This window comes from Nuphar pumila, chromosome 2 (assembly GCF_984573655.1).
Source record: "Nuphar pumila chromosome 2, dmNupPumi1.hap1.1, whole genome shotgun sequence".
NCBI lineage: Eukaryota > Viridiplantae > Streptophyta > Magnoliopsida > Nymphaeales > Nymphaeaceae > Nuphar > Nuphar pumila.
Genome location: NC_143250.1, coordinates 144,819,219 through 144,846,834, shown reverse-complemented (window position 1 = coordinate 144,846,834; position 27,616 = coordinate 144,819,219). Strand labels below are relative to the sequence as shown.

Genomic DNA, 27,616 nt, shown 5'->3' with positions numbered 1-27,616 from the left:
TCAACCTGACCCGCGAACCTGAGAACCCGTTTACCCGACCCAACCCATTTATTAAATGGGTTGGCGGGTCGTGTCGGGTTACCCGTTTATTAAACGGGTCGGGTACGTGTTTGCCACAGCCAACCCGTTTAATAAACGGGTCGGGTTCGGGTTGAGGTATGCTGACCCACCAACCCATCGTGTCGACCCGCCAACCCACCAACCGGACGGGATTGCCACCCCTATTCGAGACAGGAGTTCATTAAATCTTTGAAAAATAGGGCACGAGGACACATATTTTTGTTAAATTTCAGCCAATTAAAATATATTAATATTTAATATATATATATAATACATTTTATTGAAATAATAGTAAAATATCTTAAAATAATAAAATAATGTCTACACTGTCATAGCATGTCCAGCAGTGTCACTAGAAAATGCAGCCAAAATGGCGTGTCTCTGTGACATAGCGTATGTTTGATGTACACAAGCTCGGATCCAAGGTCTGATATAGATATGCCTGATGTGAGTCTATCAACAAGTCCAACCAATAAGGGCGTCCTCGAAGGCTCTTAGGGATGTCAATGGTATGCCTTGGGTAAGATGCCGACCCAGCATCCAACGAGGACTCCGCTTGTTTGGTAGAAACTGTAAGTGCACATCACCTTGTGTTGAGATGTTGCAAGTTCAAAACCCAATGGTACATTGTATAACTGGTGGGGGTCTGCCTAACCCCAACTCGCCTATGAAAAAAAAGAAGATGCCGGCCACACATGAACATGTTTAATGGACTTCAGTAAGGTCTTCAACATCTGATTAGTTAAGTGAGTTCGACTTCACTTTTTGTTCTGGTAATTCTTGCATTCAGATCTCAGAAAATTCAAAATTTATTAACATTGGAATCTGTTTATGAATGGATACATGTCCAATTAGAGAATCCGGATTTGGTAAAAGTTTTTTACCATCCATATCCAGATCCAACTGAGCCAAATCTGGTTTAGCAAAACAAGAGGGTTATTGCCAGATGCTTTAATAAGCAATTGGTGGTTGGATCATTTAACTCAGTAAGCCCTTCTGGACTGTGCGTAAACCTTCAAGAAATTCAGAAACCATAGATGAATATTTTTTTTTTTTTATGATGAAGAAAAACCCTCACCAAGAACCGGGTCATTTAATGGACCCACTTCTCAGTGAGGTAAAACTCCAAGTTGAGGACACGACCACCGGCCTTACATGCCCCAACTGTGATAAAGCAATGGCAGCTCCTATGCACCAGTGAAATTTGTGCCTGGGCATTCAGCTTGAAACAGGACCCCCCCTGACCACAAGGGTAACCACCGCGGTGGTAGTTTGCAAAAGTAATGCCAAGATTTCAAATGAGTTCATCCTTAATTAGCTGCATGTTTAAACGTAATGGTTTTTTCTTAGCAATGAAATCAGAACAATACATACCGAAAGTGTCATACCTCTGCCTTATGTTCCAATATAACATGCATTGGATCTCATGAACACCCATTTGTTTTCTAGCAATTAGTTTTGATCCACATGTCATCTGCATCATCGCTGGCAGTTTAATGCCTAGGCTTTCACAAATATCTGGTAAAAATTAGAAATTCCTCCAATCGCTTTGCTGCTATCGCAAAAGAACAACGCAATGTCAGAACTCCAGATATTTCTGATTATCCACTGGAAAACAAAAAGGACTTATAATTCCATTGCAATTCCATCTAAGACTTGTTTTGATCAATCAATTAATATGTAGACATAAAATTACTATTTACAAACAAAAAGTCTTCAAGAAAAGAACGGTCTTTCACCATACATGGAGAAGATATACACCAAAAATTAGGAAAGAAACAAGTTCATTTACTATCCGACCCGATCTCATCAGAAACATATCCATCGGAACTATCATCACTTGAAGTTTCACCTGTTTCCTCTGGTGTGTATCCTTAGTTTTGGCCGTCTGTGTCACCACCTGATTCATCCTCAGGCTCCTCATTGAGTTCTATATCCACTTAAAAATACTTTACCTCTCTCTTCTGGCGTTTTCCTCTTCCAAAATCTTCACTTTTTGATGCATTACTATTGCATTCAGCAAGTATCTCAGGCCATTCGTTTGCTTTTGGTCATCTTGGATATTGATCAGGAAGTGGAATAAAAGTTTGGATGCCACCAAGATATATAGCCATTCTCTTCAGGGGGTATCAAGGAGAGTTTGAATAGCATTCTCATCATAACTAAATGATGTTGCTTCTACGCTTTTATTTGCATTCTCCGAGCTACATGAAGCAGTACCGAGTGCAGCTCCTTAACGTCAAGCTTTGTTTTAGGATTCATCACTAGATTCTCGATGGCCAACTTTCTCTTAGATTTCTGCAAAATCTTTTCCTCCACTGAACCTTTTGTTATTAAATGACAGGGCGCAATGGACCAATTCTGTGTGCCCTTGACTGTGCTTGCAAGTCAGCAAAGGGATTGAAATCTGGATCTGTAAACAAGAGAGAGAGAGAGAGAGCCGAACTATAACCATCAACATTACGAAACGAAAACAGGTTCAACCAACATTGAACCTACCGGGAAACCAAACACGGGCCCAAGACATGCCAAGGAGCCCCAAAAAAGGGAAAAAGAAAAGAAAAGGAGAGATGCAAGGAGAAAAGGAAGAAAGAAACAAGAAGCCAATACAGTTAGGCGACGAGCATCACCCAGGATCATGAATGGTCCCTGGAGGCAGATGGTGTTGCAGATCAGGGATGTTGATGCGGAGAATGGCGTATACGTCCGCCAAAATAAGGTTCACCATCTTGTTGAACACTGCCAGAATATGCCGAAAAATAGCGTTGTTGCGAGTCATCCATACGGCCCACCATGACGAGAGAAGCCAAGTTCGCCAAATAATACGCCATTTGTTGCAATAACGAACTGGTTGAGGACCCCACAACAAATCATTGGCGAACGATTCCTGACGCACGCTAACCCCCGGCTTATTCCAAGTCACCTTAAAGATGTTTTGAAAAACAGAGCACTCCCAAAAAAGGTGAAAGGCAGATTCTTCAGCCGCCTCACACAACACACATTTACTCGGCAGATGAAAACCGATGGATTTGAGGAAGTTGTCAGTCTGCACCCGATTGTGTAAGATTAGCCAAGCCAGGAAACATGATCTCGGAGTGGGACCCTTGCCCCAGATCAGGTTCGTCGGAAACCGGTCCACCCTCGATGGAAGGAGAGCGAGGTAGCCTTATTTAGAGCGGAAAGATCCGTTCGGAGCAAGGTTACGACCAAAGAACAGAGACTGTGATTCAACATTGCCATTATGAGATAGAACTGCAGACCATGCTTGGATCCATGATCGACGAAGCTTTGACATAGATCGCTGACGCACGCTTGTGGCCCCCACCAATGATTCCACACCACCGTATTTAGCTAGAAGCACGCTTGCACACGGAGACCCAGGTTGGTGTGCAAGCCAGCTCTGCTTCACGACAAGAATCATACTCCTCAGCCGGGGGTCCTTGATTCCCAAACCCCCCCTATTTTGGGGTAGTCGAAGAGTGTCCCACCCTATTAGGTGGCGCTTGTTTTCGTGACCACGCCCAGACCACAGGAAGTGCGTCATTACCTGAGCTATCTTCTTACTAACCCCCATGGGCATCAGGAACATAGACATAAAAAATTCTGGCATAGCAGAAAGAACGTGCTTGATGAGAGTTAGTCTACCTGTGATAGAAAGGTAGGACGCTTGCCAGCCCAAATTTTTTTTCTGAACCCTTTGGATAGTGGTGCTCCAGGCTGCCGTTGATACACGACTGATTTGGAGCGGCAGACCCAGATAAGAGAAAGAGTTATCCGAAACCGAGCATCTGAATATCCGTTGGCCCAAGTCCAACATAGAAGCAAAGGCGTTGACCATGAAAAGACAACACTTCTCGTAGTTCAAGGATAAACCTGACATCGATTGGAAAAAAAGAAGGACAAGCTTGAATCTTAACATTTGTTGGATGGAGGCCCTTCCGAAGATAATTATGTCATCAGCGAATGTCAGGATCTGACTACGACACTCTTGAATACCGAGAGATTCAATTAGATCACCCTCCACTGCCCTCTTAACCAAGACCACCAGGCCTTCAGAGACGACGTTAAAGAGTAACGGAGACAGAGGACATCCTTGTCGAAGACCACGACCAAGTTTGAATTGTTTTCCCTTGACCCCATTGATCTGAAACTGTGATTGGGCATTGGTTACCAGCTCATGCACTCAGCTAGAGAAACGCCTACCAAAGCCCAAGTTTGCCAAAATGTTGAAGAGGAACGGCCAATGAACCGAGTCGTAGGCTTTATGAAAGTCAAGCTTCAGAGTGAAAAAGACCCCCCCGCTGATCTTGAGAGAGTGCAACACTTCTGTGGCCAAAATGAAGGAATGTTGAAGTCTTCTGTTAGGAATGAAGGCGAACTGAGCCTCTGAGAAAATCCTAGGAGCAATTGAACGCATCTTGTTAGCTAAGACCTTGGCGATAATGCGATATAAACTCCCTAACACTGATATAGGTCTAAACCGCGAGATATCCGATGCGGCTTCCTCCTTAGGAATAAGCGACACAATTGCTAGGTGAGAATGAACCGGCAATCGGCCATTTCGATGAAACTCGGCGAAGACACTAAGAATGTCACTCTTAACGCATTGCCAGAATATGCGAAAGAAATCCACAGGATAGCCATCAAATCCTGGAGCTTTCCACCCAGACGACTCCCGCACCGCCGAGACGATTTCTTCTTCGGTGAACAATCCCTGAATCGAGTTGGCTAGGGCTCGATCCATGGACAAAAATAAAGTTGAACCCATATTGCCACCTACAGCTTGGTTGCAGGAATACAGGTTAGAAAAATAGTTGGAGACAATATTGAGTACCTGATCGCCCGAAAAGGAGACACCATTGATATACAGAGTGTGAATCACATGTCTTCGATGCCTGTGAGATGCTAACGAATGAAAAAACCTTGTATTCCCGTCACCCGCTTTAAGCCAATTCACCCTTGACCGCTGCTTCCAACGAATTTCATCCTTTAGACGCCACGATTGCACTAGAAGAGTCAGCTCGGCCGATCTAGCATTGAGACATTCAATATCTGATGCATTCATATAGGACGTATCCAAGAGAGACTGATTGATAGAAGCCAGCTCTCGCTCTCAATCTCCCAGATTTTGGAATTTACTTATTCTATTGGAGATAAGCCAAGATTTGATATCGCGAGATAGACAAAAAAGCTTAACCATGCATCTTGTAGCCGCCCGGACTGCAAAGCAAGGTCTACTCCAAGATTGATGGACTAACGACTCGAAGCCCGCCTCCTTAAGCCACCATTGCTCAAATCTAAAGGATCTATCGCCGGTGAAGCCTTGACCCCATCGGATAACAATCTAACTATGGTCTGAGACAGATGGTGGCAGAAGACAATAAGAGATGTCATTAATAGAACTCAGCAGCTCTGACGAAACAAGCACCCTGTCTAGCAGACGGAAGCACGGAGTAGATCGTCGATTGGACCACGAGAAAGTTTCACCAACATGGGGAACGTGGTACAACCGGTTCATCTGAATAAAATTTTGGAAGCCCCTCATTGAAGCCGAGAAATTAACCGGAAAGCTAGAATCGATAGGAGACATAAGGCAGTTGAAATCTCCCATGATAATATGTTGATCCCCGAATGAAGCAATTACCGTATTTAAGTCCAACCAAAACTCCTCCCGACGGCTTTGACGGTGGGGACCATACACCATAGTGACCACAACTGAAATAGTCTGAGTAGGTAAGGGAAGAGTGATGGATATGGAAAACGTACCTTCGTCCACCTGTTGTAAGGCTAGAGAATGCTTCCCAAGGATGAGGATGCCTCCCACATATTGAGTCGCAGGCTTGAAGAAGGAATCTGCACCACGCCAGATTTCGGAGACGACCGAGCTCGAGATATCTGCCATCTTCGTTTCACAAAGAGCAATAAGATCGGGCTTTTCTTGACGGATCCAACTCGCCAGGAAAAGACGTTTGGTGGGGCAATTCAGTCCCCGAATATTCCAACACAAGATCTTCATAACTGAAAGTCCGGAAATACCCGAGGAGTGCGGATCCTCACAGACCGCCTAGGAGAGACCCCGGACTCGCCGGATGGAGATAGCGAAGGTCGACGACGTCTCCTAATAGGGAGACCACCCCACCTAGGAGGAGATAACCCCTCGACCGAAGGAGAAGTGGTGTTGATGAACGAGATACGCCCAGCATCCGCGACCAAGGTCGGTAAACGATCTGCGATCGCGGCCAAGGACTCACGCATAACAGAATCAACGTTGAGGAGCTGGGCTTGGGAAAGCGCAAGCTTGAGCCGCCGAGCTGCATCGTCCACAGACAGACCCAAAAAGGATGAGAGTTGACCACTCAAAATGACGAACCCGCAATTGACGGATAGACCAAGTTTGGGGAGCCCTCCAGGTCTGCGAAGTCGCCCTCCCGGATGAAAGAGGAGGAGTTCAATGCCAACGGAGCCCTGCAAAACACGGCTAACAGAGGGGCACTTACCAAGCTGATGGAGACCAGGCAAATCGGATATACGATGCACTTTGTTGAGAAAGACGAAAACAAGACTGAAAGGCCATCAACCAGCTTGAAGAAGAAACATTGTCGGATCGGGACTCCGATAATAGGCGACCTGTGGGCCCGAGCAAGGAGAGAGTCCTCCGAGAGATGAGACCTGTTACGCGAGAAAGACCCAAACTCATATGCCCCATAGGTCGAAGCAAACAAAATATAGGATGATGCAGCTGCCGAGTGGCAGAGAGAATCCTTAGACGCCAAGGCGACACCTGACGGTACCCGATCCCCATCAAGCTCGAAGAAAGGATCCACCAAAATGATCCACAACAACATAGCCCAAGACTCAGACCACCCGGGAAGCCACGACAGCCAACATCTTCCTGACCGAGGCCAAGATGCCTCGTCACACCCGCCATACCACCTGAAAGCCCGCCCCGCTTCGAACAACGAGCACAGAAAGGAAGATACTATAGATGATGATGATGATGATGCGAGCAGATTCGCACCCCGAGGCTGCAAAACGCCCCCTGCCGACACAGAGACACAAACACTGCCAGGGAGCCGCGGTAGCCCGAACCCCAACGCCCCCGAAGGAGAGCAAGATGACGACAGCGGACAAAGAGAATCCCTGCTCACCCAAGAAGACCTCGCCACTTCGCTAACGGGACCCACAGTATCCACCGATCTCCGTACGGCTTGAAAACCGAGTGGCCAGCACGACCACCAAGACAAGGAGAGGCGAGATCTCGATAATTGAATCGGGGAGAGCCTGCTTGCCTCACCTCTGGCCATAACAACTCCTCGCACATCAAAAGGAGCGAAAGAAGAGAAAAAGTACCTTCGTCGACCAGAAAAAGGAGAATAAATCGAAGGCACCCCCGAGCACTCGACCTGCATCCCCGATCTACGCCGAGGAGAAAAGGACGGATAAAACGCAGGCATCCCCGAGCAAGCCACCTGCACCCCCGAGCATGTCGCAAGCACTCCCTGGCTGCAGAAGTCACCAGACGCGGAACCCTCAAAGACAGAGGCAACACAAAGGACAGGCGGGCCCGACACAGCAGAGCAGAAACTATCCCGACCCAAGATGGCAGGCGAGCCACAGGTACGGTCACGACAAAGATGGTTAAGATTGAAACGCTTCCCTGCGAAAGACATCGGAGCAGCCGTAGACGGTCGCATCGGCACCCAAACGGAGCCGATCTTGAATCCCAAAAATGACGACGAAGGATCTTCCAAGATACCGATCTGGACCCAAGGCGCGAAAGAGGCTTTGCGAGGGCGGTGCATACCTCGCGAAGAGGCTCGTCCGAGGGAGGGAGGAGGGACTACCGCCCACGAGTGCCTCAACACTGGGTGCCGCCGAGACCTGAACAACGAGGCACAATGGAGGCAAGCACGACGCCTGCGAAAGTTGAGTGAAAGGCAACCCGCGCACCACCAGTCACCCGGCTTCGCCTGAGAAAGATGAGAGCGAGAAAGCTTTTTGGAGAAAGACCGCTGCCAGGTAGCTTTCACCTCCTGCCAGCCCCGACCGTCGATCGAGCTGGGCGGCCTACGAAAGAAAAACGGAGCCCGAAGAGAGGCGCCAACAGAGCATGCCTGAAGGGATTCCACCCTAACAGCTCTAAGAAATCGCCCGACATCACGAGCCAGCAGTGAACCGGCGGCGAGACAGGACGCGAAGGCCTCCGATAGAGAGAAAAACACACGAAAAGATAAGCGGAAAGGGAGAGCAACAACAGTACCTTGGCGGCGAAGGGCGAAAGCGAGTCCCCAATCGTTCAAAGCCTCTAGGATAGAGGATAGAGCATGTTGGTTGGCTTGCAGGGAGTTGGAAGCTCCTAAGCCCCAGAAGAAGAGGGATGAGGGAGGCAAGCGTCCCACCGTAGGATTGACGATGAAGGTCGGAATCCTTGACGCCGATGGCCGAAACCCCTTACACTCGGGAGACTTGGAGCTTGGCGGAGGACTGCTTCTAGATGCCGAGGACAAAGGTGTCGGTGCCGCGGACGCCCACCGCCGTGATTCCCTACCGGACGGCCTCCAGCACGAACTCCACCTCCCGTCGTGCATCGCTGAGCGAAAGAGACCGAGTAACCTCCCTCAATCGCTCCTTCACGAGAACTCGTGCCCGCATATGGATGCATGGTATCAAGAGAAACTTATCTAGCCAAGTGATAGCAACCGAATTTGGCAGCAATAACTGATAAGGGTGCTCAGACAAATGATCTACGTTGATAGTGCAACCAAGGACCAACTCGCTAGTTCAACCCATCCATTAAGTTTGACACAGGCCATAATAAATTTTTAAGGAAACTTGGCCATGCAAATTCTTAGGTGGGGGTCCTAGCCTCGGAGTTTTATGCCCCAGGCACGACGACCGTGGGTATGGCAGGCTAAGCCAGCACAACCAGATCTTCTTTCTCGGTTATAAATATAAAAAAAAAAAAAACAGTTTGGGGGCATAGAATGGATCATTGTCTAATCATATATGATGACTCTATCTGCACTGGGCAGTCAGAAAGAAAGGTTTGAGTTGGTTCCAGTTATGCCAAACTAATACTTTATCACTAATGAAATTCTAATTCATCACAAAAGCATACCAAGTCAATCCCGAGTTCACCTGCACGAGTTGAATTAAGAAAAATAAACACCTCACACTCTGGGCTATTGAACTCTTGTATTTGTTGCGGACTAGCATGTGCATTGGTTTGGCCATCAATCCTGTGAATAGAAAAACCAAGAGTTATCATAAGCATTCACATAAATGGATACATGACAGTTACGAGATAAGGTTAGAGTAGGTAAACAACAGAGTTTCTTGAGAGATCTATCCTCTACTTAGAATTACTGAATTATTGAAGATGAAGAAGTATTTGATATCACATACTACTCATGGTAAAGTGAACAAAATTTTTAATGCACACACACAGTGGATTTATAACTTGGTTTCTTTGAACAGAGAGAAACATGTAACCATACTATCTCATTGCTTGGGATTTCTTAGTATACAAGAAACTGTTCACACTTGGACTGTGACTAGGACCACTATGTCAAGAACACATTTACCATCAGTGTTTGTTTTCAAATTCTTCCTATGCCATCGCCATGACAGTCAAATGAAGAGGTAAATTAATTGATATCATCAAGAGATTGAGAAATTGTTTTCCCTCTTCGAAAAACTATGACTCATTTCAAGATCTTGTTGATACACAACTTTCTTTAGTTCTCAAACTGGACAAAATCTAATGTAATATAATCTCTAATAAAGTTCAAAACAACAAATATAAATATAGTACCAAGTAGCGAGTATTCGAATATAAATAGCAAATCATAAATATGAATAAATAAATAACACTACAAATGCACCCTCCCCCTTTGGTTAGAAAGAACCATCATTACATAATCAAGCAACACCACGTTCCAAATTCCTTCTATGTTCAACAAAACCAACCCCACTGATGCACCCACCGCCCCAAAATTCTCATCTCAGAAACTGTAAAAACAAACTTCACCATCATCAAGTTCCTTACTCAAAACACTCATGACCCAACCACTATTGAAATTTATTCAAGCAATTCAACAAACACTTGCTACCCATCATCCTCTTCATTAAATACCCATCGATTTGTGAATTTCTCTAAAAAACTACAAACCATAGAAAATATAATATGCAAAAAAAAAATCAACTATAAGAAAAAAGAATACCCAAAAAGAAAAAACTCCGTAAACACAAGAATATATACAGAAAGTCTCAAATACTGGTCATCAAAACACGAGAGAGAGAGAGAGACCTATTTTCTTCTGTTTTATCTTTTTTTTTGGGATTACAAAGCCCAAACCCTATCCCGGTGTCCCTCCCAGCCTCTGAAGCTCCCTCAACTCAGCCCTCCCCTCCATGACCAAACCCTACTTCTGGTCCATCTCTCTATGCAGAAATTCGTCGGAGGTTTCTATTTGTTGCCAGATTCCAGCGGACTGGCAGGAGTGTCTTTCCGAACTTTGCGGGGAGAAAGAGGGCCCCTGCGTGTCCACCTCTCTTAACCGGTGATGTTGGTCCTCTTCCCCAATCTCCGAGCTCTCCGCCACTGAAAAATGAGAAAAAGTATCGTCGACGTGGTAGTCGAATTGTGGAATTGGCTTTGGCTTTGGCTTTTTCTACGCCAGTTTTACGATTTGACGTTTTTTTCTCATCCCAAACAGAGAGAGAAGGCGTTGATTCCATGAATCCACTCCGATGCCCTCCAATCACGAGATCCTAAACAGGGCCTAACTGGTTTTTGACTCTAGTGTATTTTTTTTTTTGAATAAAAGCACTCCATAATCTTAGCATTTTTCTTGGAAGTAACGAGAAGAGGTGAAACTTTGACTGGTTTCACTATGTCTTTGGCCATTATGCAATTTGAGGACTTAACTATTCATATGATCGACTTTTTTATGCAATTTCAAAATAGGATGATCACATTTTTATAAAGGGAAAAATCATATACCGCTTTTTTATTAGTGGGTGCTCATTAAAGCATTGCATGTACCACAAAAATAAAACTTGGAAAGGTCATTATTTGGCATGTACCTGGTTGAAAGTAGCTATATTTTAATGTAATTAAACGTGGTTAGTAACATTGATCCAATATCTGTTACAAATAAAAAAAAAAGAAGAAGAAAAGTTTCGAACTGATCCCTTCATGCATCATTCGATCTTGGTCTAACAAATCATTTAAGATTTGTTTTATGTTTTTTCTTTAAGATCCCTTTTTTGTGTTTTTAGCATCAGATCATTGTGCTTGATTCAAGGTGACAGGGCTAGGGTTAATTCAGAGTTTATAATTGGGATAATTATGAGCTTATTTTTCAATTTTCTTATTATTTCACGTTTTCCTAAACATATTTGGACAGCTTTTGATATTTTACTTGTAGTTGTGCCTATGGCATTAAACTACAGGATTTCATGAACAACCTTCCTTATATCAGTGGTCCAGTTTTAGAAAGATAAAAGAACTCAATCTAGCATAGCTTTCTAGTGGCTGTCAACGGGTCAAGTTTGTTTCGGGCCCAGATGGAACTAAACTCAGACTTTAATTGAGATGATGGTACCGGGTCGAGACTCGGGTCCAATCGGACCCACCATAAGAGAAATCATACCCAGATCCTATAAGAATTACATGAACCCGACGTGGACGATACCCAGTAAAACAATATTTAATTTGTATCATTTTTTACATTGAAAATTTGCGGCTCTTAGTCAGAACTTGGGTCAGGGCCCGAGTCTGGTATGAAGTTTCAACAACCATACCCTGCTCCATATATTAATCAGACCCTTTGGGTTCAACTCGGATTCTAATTGGACTTTCTTATTTATCACCAAACCTTAACCCTATAGGTTTTGATATGGGTCGGTTCTGGGTCAAACCTGACCAATTGACATGTTAGTAGTCTTTAAAATTTGGTGCCCTTTGTTCATAGCTTTTAGAGGTGGCCACGTAAGACAGGGTGGTCGTGGGGCCCTACCCGGTGTTTTCCTTTGCTTCGGTGAGGGTTCCTTGTCATTAAGAAAAAAGTTTGGTGCCCTTAGGTGGATATTATTAGTTCTTATAGCAGTGTCAAGTCTGACAAGTATAAGATACTAAATCGGTGGTCGGCAATCCATTGGGTTCTGTTTAACCCGATGATTAGGTCTTTTTTATATGACATGCTCATTATAAAGGAACATTTTAAAACTAAATAAATGCATGAAAAATGTAACCAACACATGCATAAGAGAGAGAGAGAGAGAGAGAGCCAAAAATCTTAAGGCATTTTTAAATAGCCAATGGATCCCATATTTTCTATCAAAATGCAACTTCCCTTATTCTAAAAGTTTTTTTCCCCATTAAGTCCCTTATTGAGTATGTTTAGAAGCAATACAAAATCTTATAAGAAAATAAAATGTTGCTTATGAGAAGTTTTTATATAATAACTTTTTACTAAGTGATGTTTTTTTTCACTTGTTTGTGTAACATGAGAAAATAGAAAATGTGAGAAAATTGAGAGAATGTTGATCAGCCCCGAGAGAGAAAGGTGGTTGACCACACCAGAGTGAGAGAAAGAGAGATGGGTGAGAGGGAGCTCTTCTTGTGGCAACCCTATGAGATGAGATGTTTTGTGGGTGAATGGTTGTCCTAATGCAAAAATAAATGTTGATAGAAAAAATCTCTTCACCTCAGAAAAATTTTCTATAAAAAGATATTTAAAAAAAAAACTTTCCGTTCAAAAATGTTCTCTCGTTCGGAAAGGATAGAAAAGTTGCCATTTTTTTTTATTTGCCTTTTTCTATCATTTTCTTGCTTTCAAATGCATTCGATTGTGCAAGGCAATGTACTCCATAGATAAATTGTCTTTGAAGGCTTCTTTCTACCTCATTTACCAGTTCTAGTACCTAGGATATATAGTAACAAAAACAAAGGATAAAAATTAAGGGTGGGCATCGGGCCGGCCCGGGCTCGTTTAGAGCTCAGCCCACCGGGCTTTAAGTGGGTCGAGTCCAGCCCGGCCTGGCCCAAATCCATTTATAAATAGTAATAATTAACAAGTTCTCAAATTCTTATGCACCCAAATAATTATCTTTCTAGTTTCCATAAAATTAATGTAACTAATTAGGTAAATAGTAATAGTTGTTTTTTTTATTATTAAAGATTAATAAATAACTCAGGCTCATCGGGCCGGGCCAGGTTTCGGCCTGTCACTTACCGGCACAGGCCTAAAACCTTGGCCCAAAGCTGGCCAATGATGGGCCGGGCCGGGACGGCTTGGCCCATCAGGCTGCCTGGCCCGTTGCCCACCCCTAGTTGTAGGACAAAAGTTCCCACATTTGCAACATTTATGAAATCTACAAGGACATTGGTGTTGAGTTTTTTTTGGAACAAAACGTCCGCCATGGCAATGAAATGCACTCCAATAGTAAAAGTTCATTGGCAATAGCCTGCTTGATTGCATGAACCTTGAAACATGAAGGTGGGAAAGAAAAGTGTACAGGTTTTTTAAACTTTCAAAACAAGGTAAAATCTTTTACATGATAAGTGTTGAACACTCAACGAGTTTTTTCATATGGGAATTTTCTCAATACACGGAGTTGGAGATTTTTTTCATAGAATAAGTTGCCCCCTCACCTCCTCTCTATATCTTTCCCTCTTTCTCGCTATTGGTTCTTCTCTTTTATATGAGAACATTCCCTACGCAAATTTTCCTTTTTTACCAAGTTTTTTCTTGCTTCCAAAAGTAGCCTAAATAAAGTTAAACTTTATTTGCAGTTGTGCCTTGGCAACAATAACATATTTTTGTTTGAACATGAGACCTATCATAATTGATTATGACACGTGACCTAACCATCCAGCCATCTCATTTGACCTTTTATTTCTCAACTTGGCTTATATTAGAGAGAACCATACTTTTTGTTGATATTTATGCGGAGAAACCAACCCCAGGATCAAAGACCTAGTTGCGCTGGCTCTGCCTGTTGTACTTACGGTTGCTGTCCTGGCAGCGTAAATAGGGGTGTAGCAAAAAAAAAATTATTTGTGCGATAGTCGGGGGTTCGGGGGCAGCGCCCCGAATTTTTTTTTTGAGATAAAATAAAAAATGGCTACAATTATTAATAAAAATTTATTTCATATGGACAAATCAAACTATTTGCTGCAGTCAGGGCTGGGCTAGGACTGGACTGGGCTACAAAAATGGATAAAAATCTATTTCATATGGAATCAGGGCTGGGCTAGGACTGGGCTTTTAAAAAAAAAAACAAAAAAAAAAATTACAGCCCAGTCCTGCCCCCCCCCCTAGCTACGCCCTTGCCCCCAGGGAGAGCATGGGTTCTACATTCAGCATCTTAGGTTTTATCAAGAGTTTTTTCAGTTAGTTCTCTTTTAACTTGCAGGCTTGGTGTCGAACCCATAGTTAAAAAAAAGATAAATTCTAAATTAGTTCCTAATATTCAACATAATTAAAAAAATGCACACACACACACACACACACACACACACACACACACACATATATATATATATATATATATATATATATATATATATATATATATATATATATATATATAATGTAGTTATGCTTTATTCTAGTCAATTAGAAATTTAATGGACAATATTGACATTAAACCTCTAGCGAAAACCACAAACATAACTTTTAAAATTTCATTAATGATCTCTCTCTTCTTCTCGTCTGATCTCTGTTTTATAAGTTGAACTGATTTGTATTGGCATAAGAATGACAATGATCCAAAGATTGGTGCATTTTAAAGACAAATGGATTAATATAAAAAATAAAATAAAAGAAGGTTTCATCAAATCAAAACCTACTTATTTCATTAACACCCCAAACCTATGGTGGCATATAGTATATACTAATCGTGAAAGGTAAAAAAGTAATATAATTGTGTTAACCATTGAAATAACTGTAATTAATTTTGAAGAATATTTTCTTTTGATCTATATCAACAAAACTTTTGGGGTCTTCACATAAATTTCTAGACACCAGTTGCATTTTTAAGTTACGTCAAAAAAAGTTAGGTGCCATATGCTGAAAATATCACAATTTCACAGTGATATTAAAACTTGATAACATCTTGGTGATTGAGATATTCTCAAGTATCACCTATTATCTACTGCAATGCAAACATTTACTTTATTAGTTTACAGTAATTTGCATTTTTATATTAGTTGTGTCCATACACGCCTGAGATTAGCATGCCACCCGACGGTTCTTCCACACGCACTGTAATGATCTAGTCGGTCACTGAAATAATATCTACATTAACTGAATTTTGGTTCCATAAACAAATAACGAGTTCTAAGGGCAGTGTTCTGTTCACTGTTCATACTTCTGTTCACTGTCCTGACCGTTCATAGTTCTGTTCACTGCTCCCAAGGTTAATTTAACTTTAACCAAAAATGCTACATCCACTTTATTCTTTGATAAGGCATCTCTAATTTTCTGCCTGGCCAAGGATCTCCCCAGACCTCTCACGTTCGAGAAGAGGATTCTCTTGAGGAATGGTGAGGTTTGGTGGTTAAGGACAAGGTTTTGTCCTTAGCATTGAGCTCTGATATCTCCAAGATCCCCCCCTGATTGTATACCCCGACAACATCAATATTTTTGGATAGTGGATTGTTTATTGATAACCGTGGTCATGCTTCACGAAGAATCTCATCCGTTAAAGAGAGAGGATGGCCAACTCTCTCCTTAACGATTGAAACTGCCCTGCTTGAGGGCTTTATCCATAATGATGTCTTCATTCTGGATAAGCTTCAAGTGAAGGTGAGTAACTAAGGCTGGGTTAAACGGGTACCCAAAGAGAGGTAAATTCCCAACAACCATTTCTCTATAAATACGAGGAGGGTTTTCTCACTTATAAACTGGTGCGTGAACAAACTCCTTTTAAAGAAAGCCGTTTACAACAAAAAACCTCATGTCGATCCCTCAATCTTAATCTCCTTGTTGACTCAGTTATCTTGATTCTTCAGTGGTATCAAAGCTAGTTGGCGGTGTGCGCAGGACCGTCGTCGAATCACCGAGCAACCGTCACCAAAAAAATAAAGTGACAAAACATGCCAATGCTTTTATTTTAAGATATCATGCAAGTCACCGCCCTTGTTTTTGTTTGCAAATCTCTTAAGGAGGTGAGTCATTTCCCCGACCTCTCTGTCCTCTGTTTTTTAGATAGTCACCAACATCAGGCGACCTTTATATTAAAAAATAAATAAATAAAAGGTCATCGACATTAATTTTTTTTCTTTTGCAAAGTAATAAAAAATAACAGGTCTCATCTGGGATCTGCATCAGTTTTTTCAGAGGGTCTCAAGCTACCTCGAGAAGAAGAAACAAAAAAAAAAGCGAGTGGGTCTCTAATTTTGCCTCTCTTTTTTTAATGTAGGTCACCGACATCCAGTGACCTCGGTAAATAAAAAAAATCAAAATCAAAACAAAAAAAAGGGGCTTTGAAGGTGAACACAGACCCCAAACTGAGGCCTGAGTCTATCGTCATTGGATCATAAAAAAAAGGGGGGAGATTTTCTTTTGTTTATCATCGACAACCTCATCAGGCAAGCCAATCGGCAGAATCTTTTGTTTCATTTTCTTTTATTTTTCGGCGATCAATCCAGGAATCAGATCACAACAACTGGAAAAAAAAAAGCAAAAAAAGAAGGAGAAAGAGGAATACCATTTTTCTTTAATCGTCATTTTTTTGTGTGACCTTCGGATAGTTTTCGACATTCCTGCAGTTCTTTCTTTTATTTTTTTTTCGACGAATGAGCTGAAGGAGATGAGTGTCTTCTCATCGACTGTCACAACAACAACAAAATAAATAAATAAATAAAAACAAACAAACAAAAGCACATTGATCAACCTCTCTTTCTTCTTTTTTTTGGCGTATGATCAAAGGTTTTATCTTCGTCTGACGTTGCTGCCCTTTTTTCGGTGAATTGAAGAGAACAATTAAAAAAAAAAACTTTCACAACGTCTTCCACTGCTGCAATAGCGAGCAAGGTTGCTCCAACAACCACTGGGTAACTCCAACTCCTTCGAAAACAAGGCATCAACTTTCTTCTCTCCGATGAACAAACCGACAACGATCAATTTTTTTTCGCTGGCTGAATAAAAAAACAACCAGAAGCTTCATCGAGAAGCTTCTGTTGTTTTCAAGAAAGACTGGATTATATACTGTTTACCAGGTCAAAATATGTTTCTGCCCCCAATCGTTTTCGAAAAGTCTGGTCATATCCCTGTCAGATTCAATTTACTGTTTTATCGAATTTTCTTTTAGTTATTCTGGTCAAGTCCCTGACCTACTGAATTACTTTTTTGAGCCTGCACATTTATAGTAAAGATGGTTTTGTCTTATTGCAGTTGATTTACCTTATTGCCCCTGCTTTTAATTTAATTGTCGACTATATCCCTCTATTGCATATTACAATATGACTATTCTCTTTCTTGATTACTATTTCTGTGTCCCTAAATTACATTAGCAGTCCTATTTTTTGCTGTTAATTTAAAAAAAGAACATAATCTTAATTTTTTTTTAAATAGGGTCAGTTTTTTTATTTTTACAGAAAACCTTCTGTTTCCTTTTAAGTCCTACTTTTGGGGATTATTCTTGAAAAATGTTCTCCAACTTTTTTGAAATTACAGAAAAGTGGTCAAAGTGTGTAGATTAGCTCAATTTTAGTTAAAATCAAAGAGCTTGATTGCCATAAATTTTTTTTTATCTTTGCATGCAATAGTGAAATTGATCATGAATTTTTTTTTTATTATGAACATGTTATTTTATGCATTCATGACTGATATTCTCATGTCATTTTACTTGTTGACTGTTGGACTTAAACTTATCATGTTATACCATATTCAAATAACCAACAACAAAAAAATGATAACTAGAGTTTATGCTACTGAACTAACCAAAACCGATAAACTCATTTGCACAAATTTTCATATTTGAAAGATATGGATTTCTCTTGTTCTGACTCTAGAGAGCATTGAGAATGCCTTTACTACTAAGATGAGTGTCCCTGGTCCTATTGCTTATGACAAGGTTAAAACCTTATATACTAAATACAAAAGGACCAACATGTTGGCGAGAACCATCATGTTAACATATATGGATGATGATCTCATTAGGGTATTTAAGGATTACCCTACAACAAAATCAATTTTTGAAATCATATCCAAGAAATATGACATAACCTCAGAAACCCACATTCAACTTCGCTTGAAACAATATAATTCATGCTATATGCAAGAAAATGATAATGTTGTTGACCATGTCAACAAAATGCTGGTTATGACTAAGGATCTGCAATTATTGAGAATGCAATTCCTGACAAAATGCAGATATCTACCATTTTGCATAGTTTATCATCCTTTTAAAAGATGATACGAATTGCTCTTAGGTTGAATTCAAAAAACCTAACCTTGAAAGAACTTACTGCTCAACTAAAAATTAAGCAACAACACATGTAATAAGAATGAAAGAGTGAATTACACTTCGTTAAAGATAGACCTTTTTGTGTCTATAACCCTTCTAGATGCCCACAATTCAAGAAGAAATACTTTAAAGAAAATGACAAATCTGATAAAAAAAATTATCCAACATACAACAAGCCACAATTAGCCGCCTCACAGGTGAAGTGCTTCAAGTGTGAAAAACCTGCACACTTTAAAAGAGATTGCAGAAGCCGATCGTGGAGATAGCAAAAAGAGAGGCGAGATATAATCTGTGTGATATTAGAATGCTCTTACGTGAACCAAGCTCTTTCCGGTTGGTTGGTGGACTCTAAAGCAACACGACACATTGTCATGAGGAGGGAGTGGATGGTGGACATGATCGACTATAAACATAGTGAACATCAAGTGTACATGGGCAACAACACCTACTCTGATGTTATGAGTGTTGGGATTTATCAGATTAAAACCTCTAAAAATAATATTTTGTTGTCCAATATCTTGTTTGTACCATCCATGAGACATAATCTAGTGTCTGTCCCGACCTTGGTTGCCAAGGGTTTTGAAGTTCAATTTTTACTAGGGAAGGTCAATATAGAAAAACATGGTCGAGTCCTGTTTGATGGGGTTTCTAATCAGAACCAAGGATTGTTCAAAATTTATGACTCAAACATGAATAAAATTACTTTGACTCCTACTTATATTGATATTGTCCTTAATGTGGATTTAAATGTATGGCACCAAAGACTTAGTCACATTAACTTAAAAAAGATGAAAAAACTCATTGAATTATAATTAATACTTGACTTTAATGAATAGTCATTTCATAGATGTGAACCTTGTATTTATGAAAAAATGACAAGAAAACCATTCTCACAAAATGTTACTAGAGCATCTAAATTATTAGAAATCATACACAGATACATATGTGGTTCATTCAGGACTCCAACTTATAAAGGAATGCAATATTTTATATCATTTATTAACAATTTTTCTAGATACAGTTATGTTTATCTTATAACTTATAAATCTGAAGCATTAGATAAATTTAAATAATATTGTCAAGAAGTTGAAAATCAAATTGATAGAAAGATTATAATTTTATGGTTTGATCAAGGAGAAGAATATACCTCAAATGAATTTGTTGAATATTATAAAGTCAATGAGATCATACTGCAAACTACTACTTAGGGCACACCTCAACAAAATGGTGTGGTTGAAAGATTTAATAGGACTCTTCTTAATATGGTTAGACGTATGTTATCTAATGCTTCATTATCCAAAGTATTTTGGAAAGAAGCTCTATATATAACAAGATATGTCCTAAATAGAGTTCCATATAAAGCTATTGTCTCAACCCCTTATGAGTTATAGACAATAAGAAAACCTTCGTAGATGAGGTTCTGTAGCTCATATAAAAATTATAGAGCAATCAAGGGATAAACTCGATAACAGATCTATAAGGTATATTTTTATCGAATATCCTAAAGGATCTAAGGGCTATAGATTCTATCATCCAGATGAGCATTTAATCAAAAGTAGAAATGTTATCTTCTTAGAAGATCAAAACACGTAAGAAGTTATTCTAGAAATAAATGAAGATGATCATTTTGATCTACAGTATGATTCTGATATCATACAAGAACCTATAAGTAATGACGGACCTTCTAAAATCACTCATTCTTCTTCTTCTTTTTAATAGTCCCAGGTTGGACACAAAAGGTCTAGAGCTTCTTCGTCTTACTTAGATGACTATCATGTCTATCTATCGAAGGAACTGTATTATGCTTTAGATATAGATGACATAGAAGATAATTTGTCATATGGTGAGACAATAAACTCACGTGAGTCAACAGACTAGGTAAAAGTCATGGTCAAGGAAATTAAGTTTATTGAGAAAAACCGGGTCTGGGAATTGACTGATTTACCTGAGGAAATGAAAGTCATTGTTTGTAAATTGATATTAAAGAAAAAAATTCAAATCTGATGGTAGTATTGACAAATTTAAAACAAGATTAGTTGCTAAGGGTTTTTTCTCAGAAAAAAGGATTAGATTATGTTGACACATATTCATCTGTTGCAAAATTCACCTTGATAGGGATAATTCTTGCGATAGTAGCTTACTACGACCTAGATCTATATCAAATGGATGTTAAAACTGCTTTTCTTAATGATGAGCTTAAGGAAACCATTTTTATAGAGCAACCTGAAGGATATATAATAATAGGCAAAGAAAATAAAGTATATAGGTTGGAAAAAAATCCTTATATGGACTCAAGTAATCACCACGTCAGTGGTACTTAAAGTTTCATATGACTATTACGTCATTAGGGTTTGTGGCAAATAAGTTTGACCACTGTGTTTATGTTTGAAAAAGTGAGAGTAAATTTGCTATTCTCTCACTATATGTGAATGACATTCTTTTGACTGAAAATGACTATGATATGATTGTCAAAACCAAGTCATGGTTAAATTCATAATTCGAAATGAAAGACATGAGAAAAGCATCCTGTGTTCTTAAAATTAAAATCACTCAAGATAGAAGCTCCAAACTTTTAAGCTTGAGTCAAGAAAGGTATTTAAATCATATATTCAAGAAATTTAAAATGAATGATTGTAAGACAGTTACAACACCTGTGGTAAAAAGTATCAAGTTGAGTAAAAATGATAGTCCAGGTGATGGACAGAAAATACTAAATGTCCCTTATGCTTAAGCTATCGAAAGCTTGATGTATGCTATGCTTTGCACCAGGTCGGATATAATCTTTGTTGGTGGCCTCGTTAGTTGCTACCAAAGTAATCCTGGTTGGCCACACTGGCAAGCAATAAAAAGAATATTTTGATATTTAAAAGGGACTATAAACTTGAAATTATGTTTTCAAGGGACTATAAATTAACTGGATATTCTGATGTTGACTTTGCAGGCAACAGAGATGATAGTAAATCCACCTCTGGATATGCTTTCCTCCTAGGAGGAGGATATGTTTTTTGGTCTTATAAAAAATAAGGTTGCATAACTCAACATACTTAGGAAACTAAATATATTGCATGCAATGCAGCTGCCACATTTGTCGTTTAGGTAAGCTGCTTCATTAATAATTTGAAACATAAAATAACCAATCGGCCAGTCCAGATTTATTGTGATATTCAAGTTGCCATCTCTCTTATATAGAGTGAAGCTGATAATTCAATCAGGAAACATATAATGGTACCATTACATTTATGATATGATTGAAATACATGAAATCAAAGTCAGCTACTTACCAACAGATATGATTGCTGATCCTTTAACAAAGGGCATATCAGAGAAGATGTTCTCATAACATGTATGTGATTAAGGTATGTCTAGTAAAGACATATGTCTGGATGAGAAACTCAAATTATAACTCATTTTAGGAATGTTGATGCAAGAGAAATACTCCAATAGTGGGAGGCTAAATCCTCATCTAAGTTTTGTTTCATATGGCCAAGTGGGAGATGTTAATAACTGTAACCATGCTTAATGGAGAATCTCATCCGTTAAAGAGAGAAGAGGGCCCATTCTCTTCTTAATGAGTGAAACTACCCTTCTTGAGGGCCTTATCTAGAATGATCTATTCATTTTGGATAAGCTCCAAGTGAAGCTGCGTAATAAAGGTTGGGGTAAACAGCTACCCAAAAGGAGGTAAATTCCCAACAACCCTTCCTCTATAAATAGGAATAGGGTTTTCTCACATGTACACTAGTGCGTGAACAAAACCCCCTTTGATGAAGGTTGTTTACAATAAAAAAACCCTCTATCATTCCCTCGATCTAAATCCCCATGTTGACTTGGTAATCTCGATCCTTCATTGTTTAGGTCCCACTTTGGATCTTGCACCTCTGGATCCAGATTTTTGTTCAAATGATTGAGCCATTTTGAGGACCTTGGAGCATTAATCTCCTTATTTCTGTCATGGCTGTGATCCAAAACCACCAAGGTCAATTGTGAACCTGGGTCCTCTAGGTCTTGTTTGAGGCACCATTCCCAACGAGATTAGCATAAAAATTCCACTGAGAACAGGGATTCCAACAAACGTTGGATACAATGGACGTGTGAAATGCGTCACTGCATCCAAAAAACATGTAATTTTTGTAACACCCCCTCCCCTGTTACAAAAAGAACTGGATGTGGGGAACAAGGGGTGTTACATGGGAAAGAAAAGATGGGAGAGTGGGAGAGGGGTCCCCCTACTCTCTCTCTTTCTCTCTCTCCTGTGCAGACCGAGCCAGGCTACCGGTAGCCGGTGAGGCCATCGCTGACTGGCGAGGCCACCGATGAAGTTTGGAGTATGTAGTTTTTTTTTTCTTTGTTCGGTTTCGTTTTTCTTAGTTTCCGTCATGGTTCACCGAAGCTTTTGAGGTATGACTCCTATCCCCTTCCTCCTTCCTCTTCCTCTTTTCTTCGATCGTCACTACATCTTTTTAGGGTCTCTCTTACTTTTTTATTAGGTTAGATTCTATTAGGTCTATCCTCTTTTTTTTCTTCTTTGATTTTCTTTTTTTTCTTGATTAAAATATTTATTAGGGTATTATTCTTCTTCTTCTTCCCCTTTTTGATTTTTTGTTTTTGATTTTCTTTAAACATTTTTTTGATCTGTCCATAACAAAAACTGGACTTCAGAATGCAAACAAAAGAACGATCAAAACAAACATTGAACTTGAAACAATTGTTATAGAGTTTTTATGTTCCTTAATTTCACGAACAAAAAAACTTCCTCAAAAGTAGGCATGCAATTAGGAAGCTTGAAAATGGCAGCCTCAACATCCATCATGTGGCCGGTTTTCGGTGCTGAAATATCAGATTCTGGCTTGATGTCCCTACCGAGATAATTAGCACTTGCAGCCTGCTCACCCTCCATCGTCATTTGAGGATCTTTTATGCTGGATATTTTGGATCGAGTCCAACCCTCAGTGTGACCCGGTTTGACACTAACAAAGGTTTTAGTGGGGCATTAGTGAAGAATTAGTGTGGAAGGGGTTATCTGGCATATGAAGGGTTCACATACATGAATGCCATGTATGTAACCCCCCACTTTCCTCAAGGTGTCCTCATTTTTTATTGGGTTCAGGGTCATGCACACCATCGGCTTGATGACTTGGGCTTATCGTGGGCATCAATCAACTGAGGAAAACGTCATGCACCTGCGCCAATGCTCGTCTCATCCATGCCATCTACCGGTATGCATGTTTTGTTTTTTTACATTTCGGTTATGGTTTTCTATGAACGCCAACATTGGGTTATGGACTGACACCATCCTTTCACTATGTGTGTGTGGGTGCATCAACGTTCATGCAACGCTCATCAAAACTCTTATCGGCATTGTTCTCTCTCGCTGGATTCTCCACGCTCTCCACCCATCTGCCACCGAATTGGGCAGCCACCTGCTCGACTACGCCCGCATCGTCGCTGCAACCACTCAACGCACATCCAACAACTCCTCTGGAAGCTGGTCGCCTGCTTCCTACATGCGCTGCTCTCGCGGGTGATGGGTTCGGGCCAATGGACCCACCACGCCCTATGCTCAACCACAAAGGAGATCATTGGTTAGGGTGGGGGTTGCCATCGTCGACAACATTTCGGCCTGCCACTGGTGCCGGTGACCTCAGGTTGACAATATTGCAATCGAAAATGGCAAGATGCAGACATGCTCGATCGATCGAGATTGAACTCGGTGAGTCCGTCGCTGTGAACTACGTCAGTGACTTCCGTTGAGTTGAGTAAAGACCAGTAGTCGGGACGTGGTGATCGGTCAGCTCAACTATTTTTGAGCTAGCCACCAGTCCAAAAATGGCCAATATACTAGCAACAATCAGTAGCCAACTCCCCAGCCCAATAAACCAGGTTAATCCTGGTGAAAAAAAAGTAGGGGGCAATTTTTAAAACCTTGGTTTCGTGAGGCATAACCAGGTTTGGTAAACCCAGTTTGTGTAAAACAATGCACAAATTGGATTTTAACCTCGAAACTAGGTTTAGTGCCCAAAATCTAGCTTTTAACCAAGCGTTTTGTGTCAACCAAATAGGACCCAAGGTGTTATCAGCTATGAGCCTAAATTTTTTTCAAGAGATCAATTTGTTGCTCCCACTGTTGATAAATATAAATACTACTAAAAACATAATTTTATCAGTTTTTTTTTTAAACCCAGTTTATGTTATTCAAACAGTGCACAAATTGGGTTTTAACCTCAAAATTAGTTTTTTGTTTTCGATGAAGAAGGAACCCTCTCTAAGAACCCGATCACTTAATGAGCCTGCCTCCCTCCAAGGTAAAACCCAAGGTTGAGGGCACAACCACCCTGCCTTACATGCCCCGACAGTGTTAAATCAACGGCATCCCCCATGTACCCTCAACCGGGAGTTTTAAAACCATCGTTTTAACTCTGCCACATGAGGAGGCTGTTGTTCTGGTAAGGATCCGCCTAACCCTAGCTTGCATTTCAAAAAAAAAAAATCACTCAAATATGATGTTTTATATCATTTTTAGACCACTCTTATTTTCATGAATTGTGCGCCGTTGATTTCTTGCCATCAGAAGATGAAATCTTATGATGTGTTGGACATGATAAAACATTCTACTGTGATAAATAAGTCATGCTAAACACATCGATCTAATATTTAGTGGCGAGATCCTAACAAACAAAAGTATGTTTTTTCAAATATAAAAATTATTAAAAAACCAAATTTTATCACTTTATTTTTACAACTAATATAACCCAAATGCCTTTGAAAACCCCGGATCAAACTCCGTCAGTGCAGCACGGGTGTGTCCGTAGCTTTCAGAGGTGAGCCACATAAGACAAGACAGGAGGGTGGTCGTGGGGCTCCACCCAAGGATTTCGCTCGCTTCGATGAGGGTTCCTCGTCATAGAAAAACAATACAAACCGTGCTGCACTTTTTTTCTTCCTTCTCTTCTCATCGAAGCAATTGAAACATAAGCTTTGCCTACGTGGGCTCCACTCATTTATTAACGTCGTCAAGATGACGGTACGTTACGAGTTCAAAACCTAAAGATAGTGGGAAGTAAGTAGACATCAGTCAAGAAACTTCGTGGGATTTGAACTGAGACCCTTCATAAAGATAGCGGGAAGTAGACATCAGTCAAGAGCGCATCATGTCAAAAGCAGCGGAGTTAGATGCCGTTGATCGATTTGATGAACGAAAGCCACAACATCACACCATGGATAGGTAGGTTATTTCTTAGAGGGTTCTATAATTTTTTTTTAGGGTCATTCAAATTCCCTGAATCGGCGTATGGATACGTTGCTAACTTGAATCGGCTATTTTTTAATAAATATAAAAAATGCTCAAAATTATTTTTTATTATTATTTTAATATTGTTTTAACATGTTTCCATTGATGCAAAATATCTTTTAAATTTTTTTTTAGCAAATTGAAAAAGTTTTATAGGATGACTATTAGGCTCACTTTACTATATGGCACGGAATGTTAGGCTGCCAAGATACATCATATTCAAAAAATGAGTGTAGCTGAGATGCGTATGCTTAGATGGATGTGTGAAAATACAATAAAAGATAAGATTCAGAATGAGGAGATACGTAAGAAGGTAAGCGTTGCACCTATTGAAAATAAGATAAGAGCGAATCGTTTACGGTGGTTTGGACATATTCGGCGAAGGCCTAATGATGCTCCAGTTCGCAGGATGGAAAAATGGAAAAATATATTAGCTAAAAAAAGTCGGGGTAGGCTTAGGAAGACTTGGATGAAGATGATAGGAAAAAATATGAATGCTTTGAACCTCACCGAGGGCATGGCATTGGATAGAAATGATTGAAGGATAAGGATTCATGTTGAAGACCCAAAATGATTTTCTTTGTTGGTTCATATCGCCGACCTCAATTGTTTTGGGATGAAGGCGTAGTTGTTGTTGTTGTATTCAGAACGATTCACTTGAGAATTGATATCCGGCCCATTCACCTGAATCGTTGGCTAAACAATTTAGGGCCAATACCGATACTGACAACATTCATCTACATCCAAAAAAATGAACGGTTGAAAGAAAAACAAACTTGATGGTGTTCTAGCTGCCGTTCATTACATTGATGAATGGCATCCAAAGCAGCTCTGACGGTGACCTGATGCATTCTCATTTCACCAACCCCAGGTATTTGGAAAAATATTAAAAAATGAGAGTATTTTAAAATGGTCGGTCACATATCGATATAAAACAAAATATTACCTGTAAAATCCAAGTTGTTCTAAAATTGGTTATTTTATGTATAATTTTTTTTTTACTTGTTTAATGCATTTTTTTTTAAACATCACGTGTCTTGTTAACCGATAAGTTAGCCGTTCAAAACGTCTGTCACCAAGTTGAGGAGGAGGGGTGGGGTCCACGTTATACGTGAAACGTGGACCCAGATATATTCGTACCGAATCTTTTTCTTTGACCGCCAGATCCAAAAAAATTATTGGATCAGACAACCCTACCTGTATCCTTTGACCATGGTAGAGTAGACCCAAGTAGGGTCAGAAACCAAGTATTAGAGCTGCTAATGGATCTTGTTTGTAATGGATACTTAGGGATGTCAACGGGTCGAATGTAACCCGATATCAGACCTGAATCTGAATCTGATTAGTCCGATTCTGTAGCCAAATTTTAGATCTTATTAAAAATCAGATTGGAATTTGGTATTAATTTTACATTGGAATTCGAAGAATCCGAATTCGATTAAAACCCGAATATGATTAAGTGTGAATATCGAGTTTTGGACTAGTTGTATCCAGTTTTGGTTCTATTTATTTCCATCAGACTGAATCCGATTAGGTCAGATCAGATTAAGTCAGATTCGGTAATGTCTAGATCCAACCCGAGTCCAACCCATTGAAATCTCTATGGATACTCAACCCTACCGGATCCCAATATCCGGATATGGGCATGGAAGAACTTCTACCCGATTAGTTGATAACCGATCTACTTAGGTCAACACAAGCTTTGAGATGTAAATTTGCCCGGATATCAGATCGAACCGGGAGACCTGAGTATTTTATATGCATTTTTTAATGTAAATATGCAAT

At 40.2% G+C, this 27,616-nt stretch overlaps 1 long non-coding RNA gene across 1 annotated transcript; it reads right to left on the bottom strand.

The window, feature by feature from the left end:
- Positions 1 to 1,671: 1,671 nt before the first annotated feature.
- Positions 1,672 to 10,460, bottom strand: LOC149847452 (uncharacterized). Its single transcript, XR_016430616.1, has 3 exons — positions 10,370 to 10,460; positions 8,321 to 9,299; positions 1,672 to 2,473 (listed from the first exon to the last, which is right to left on the bottom strand). It is a non-coding gene; the product is annotated as an uncharacterized LOC149847452 (long non-coding RNA).
- Between the last annotated feature and the right edge of the window lie 17,156 nt (positions 10,461 to 27,616).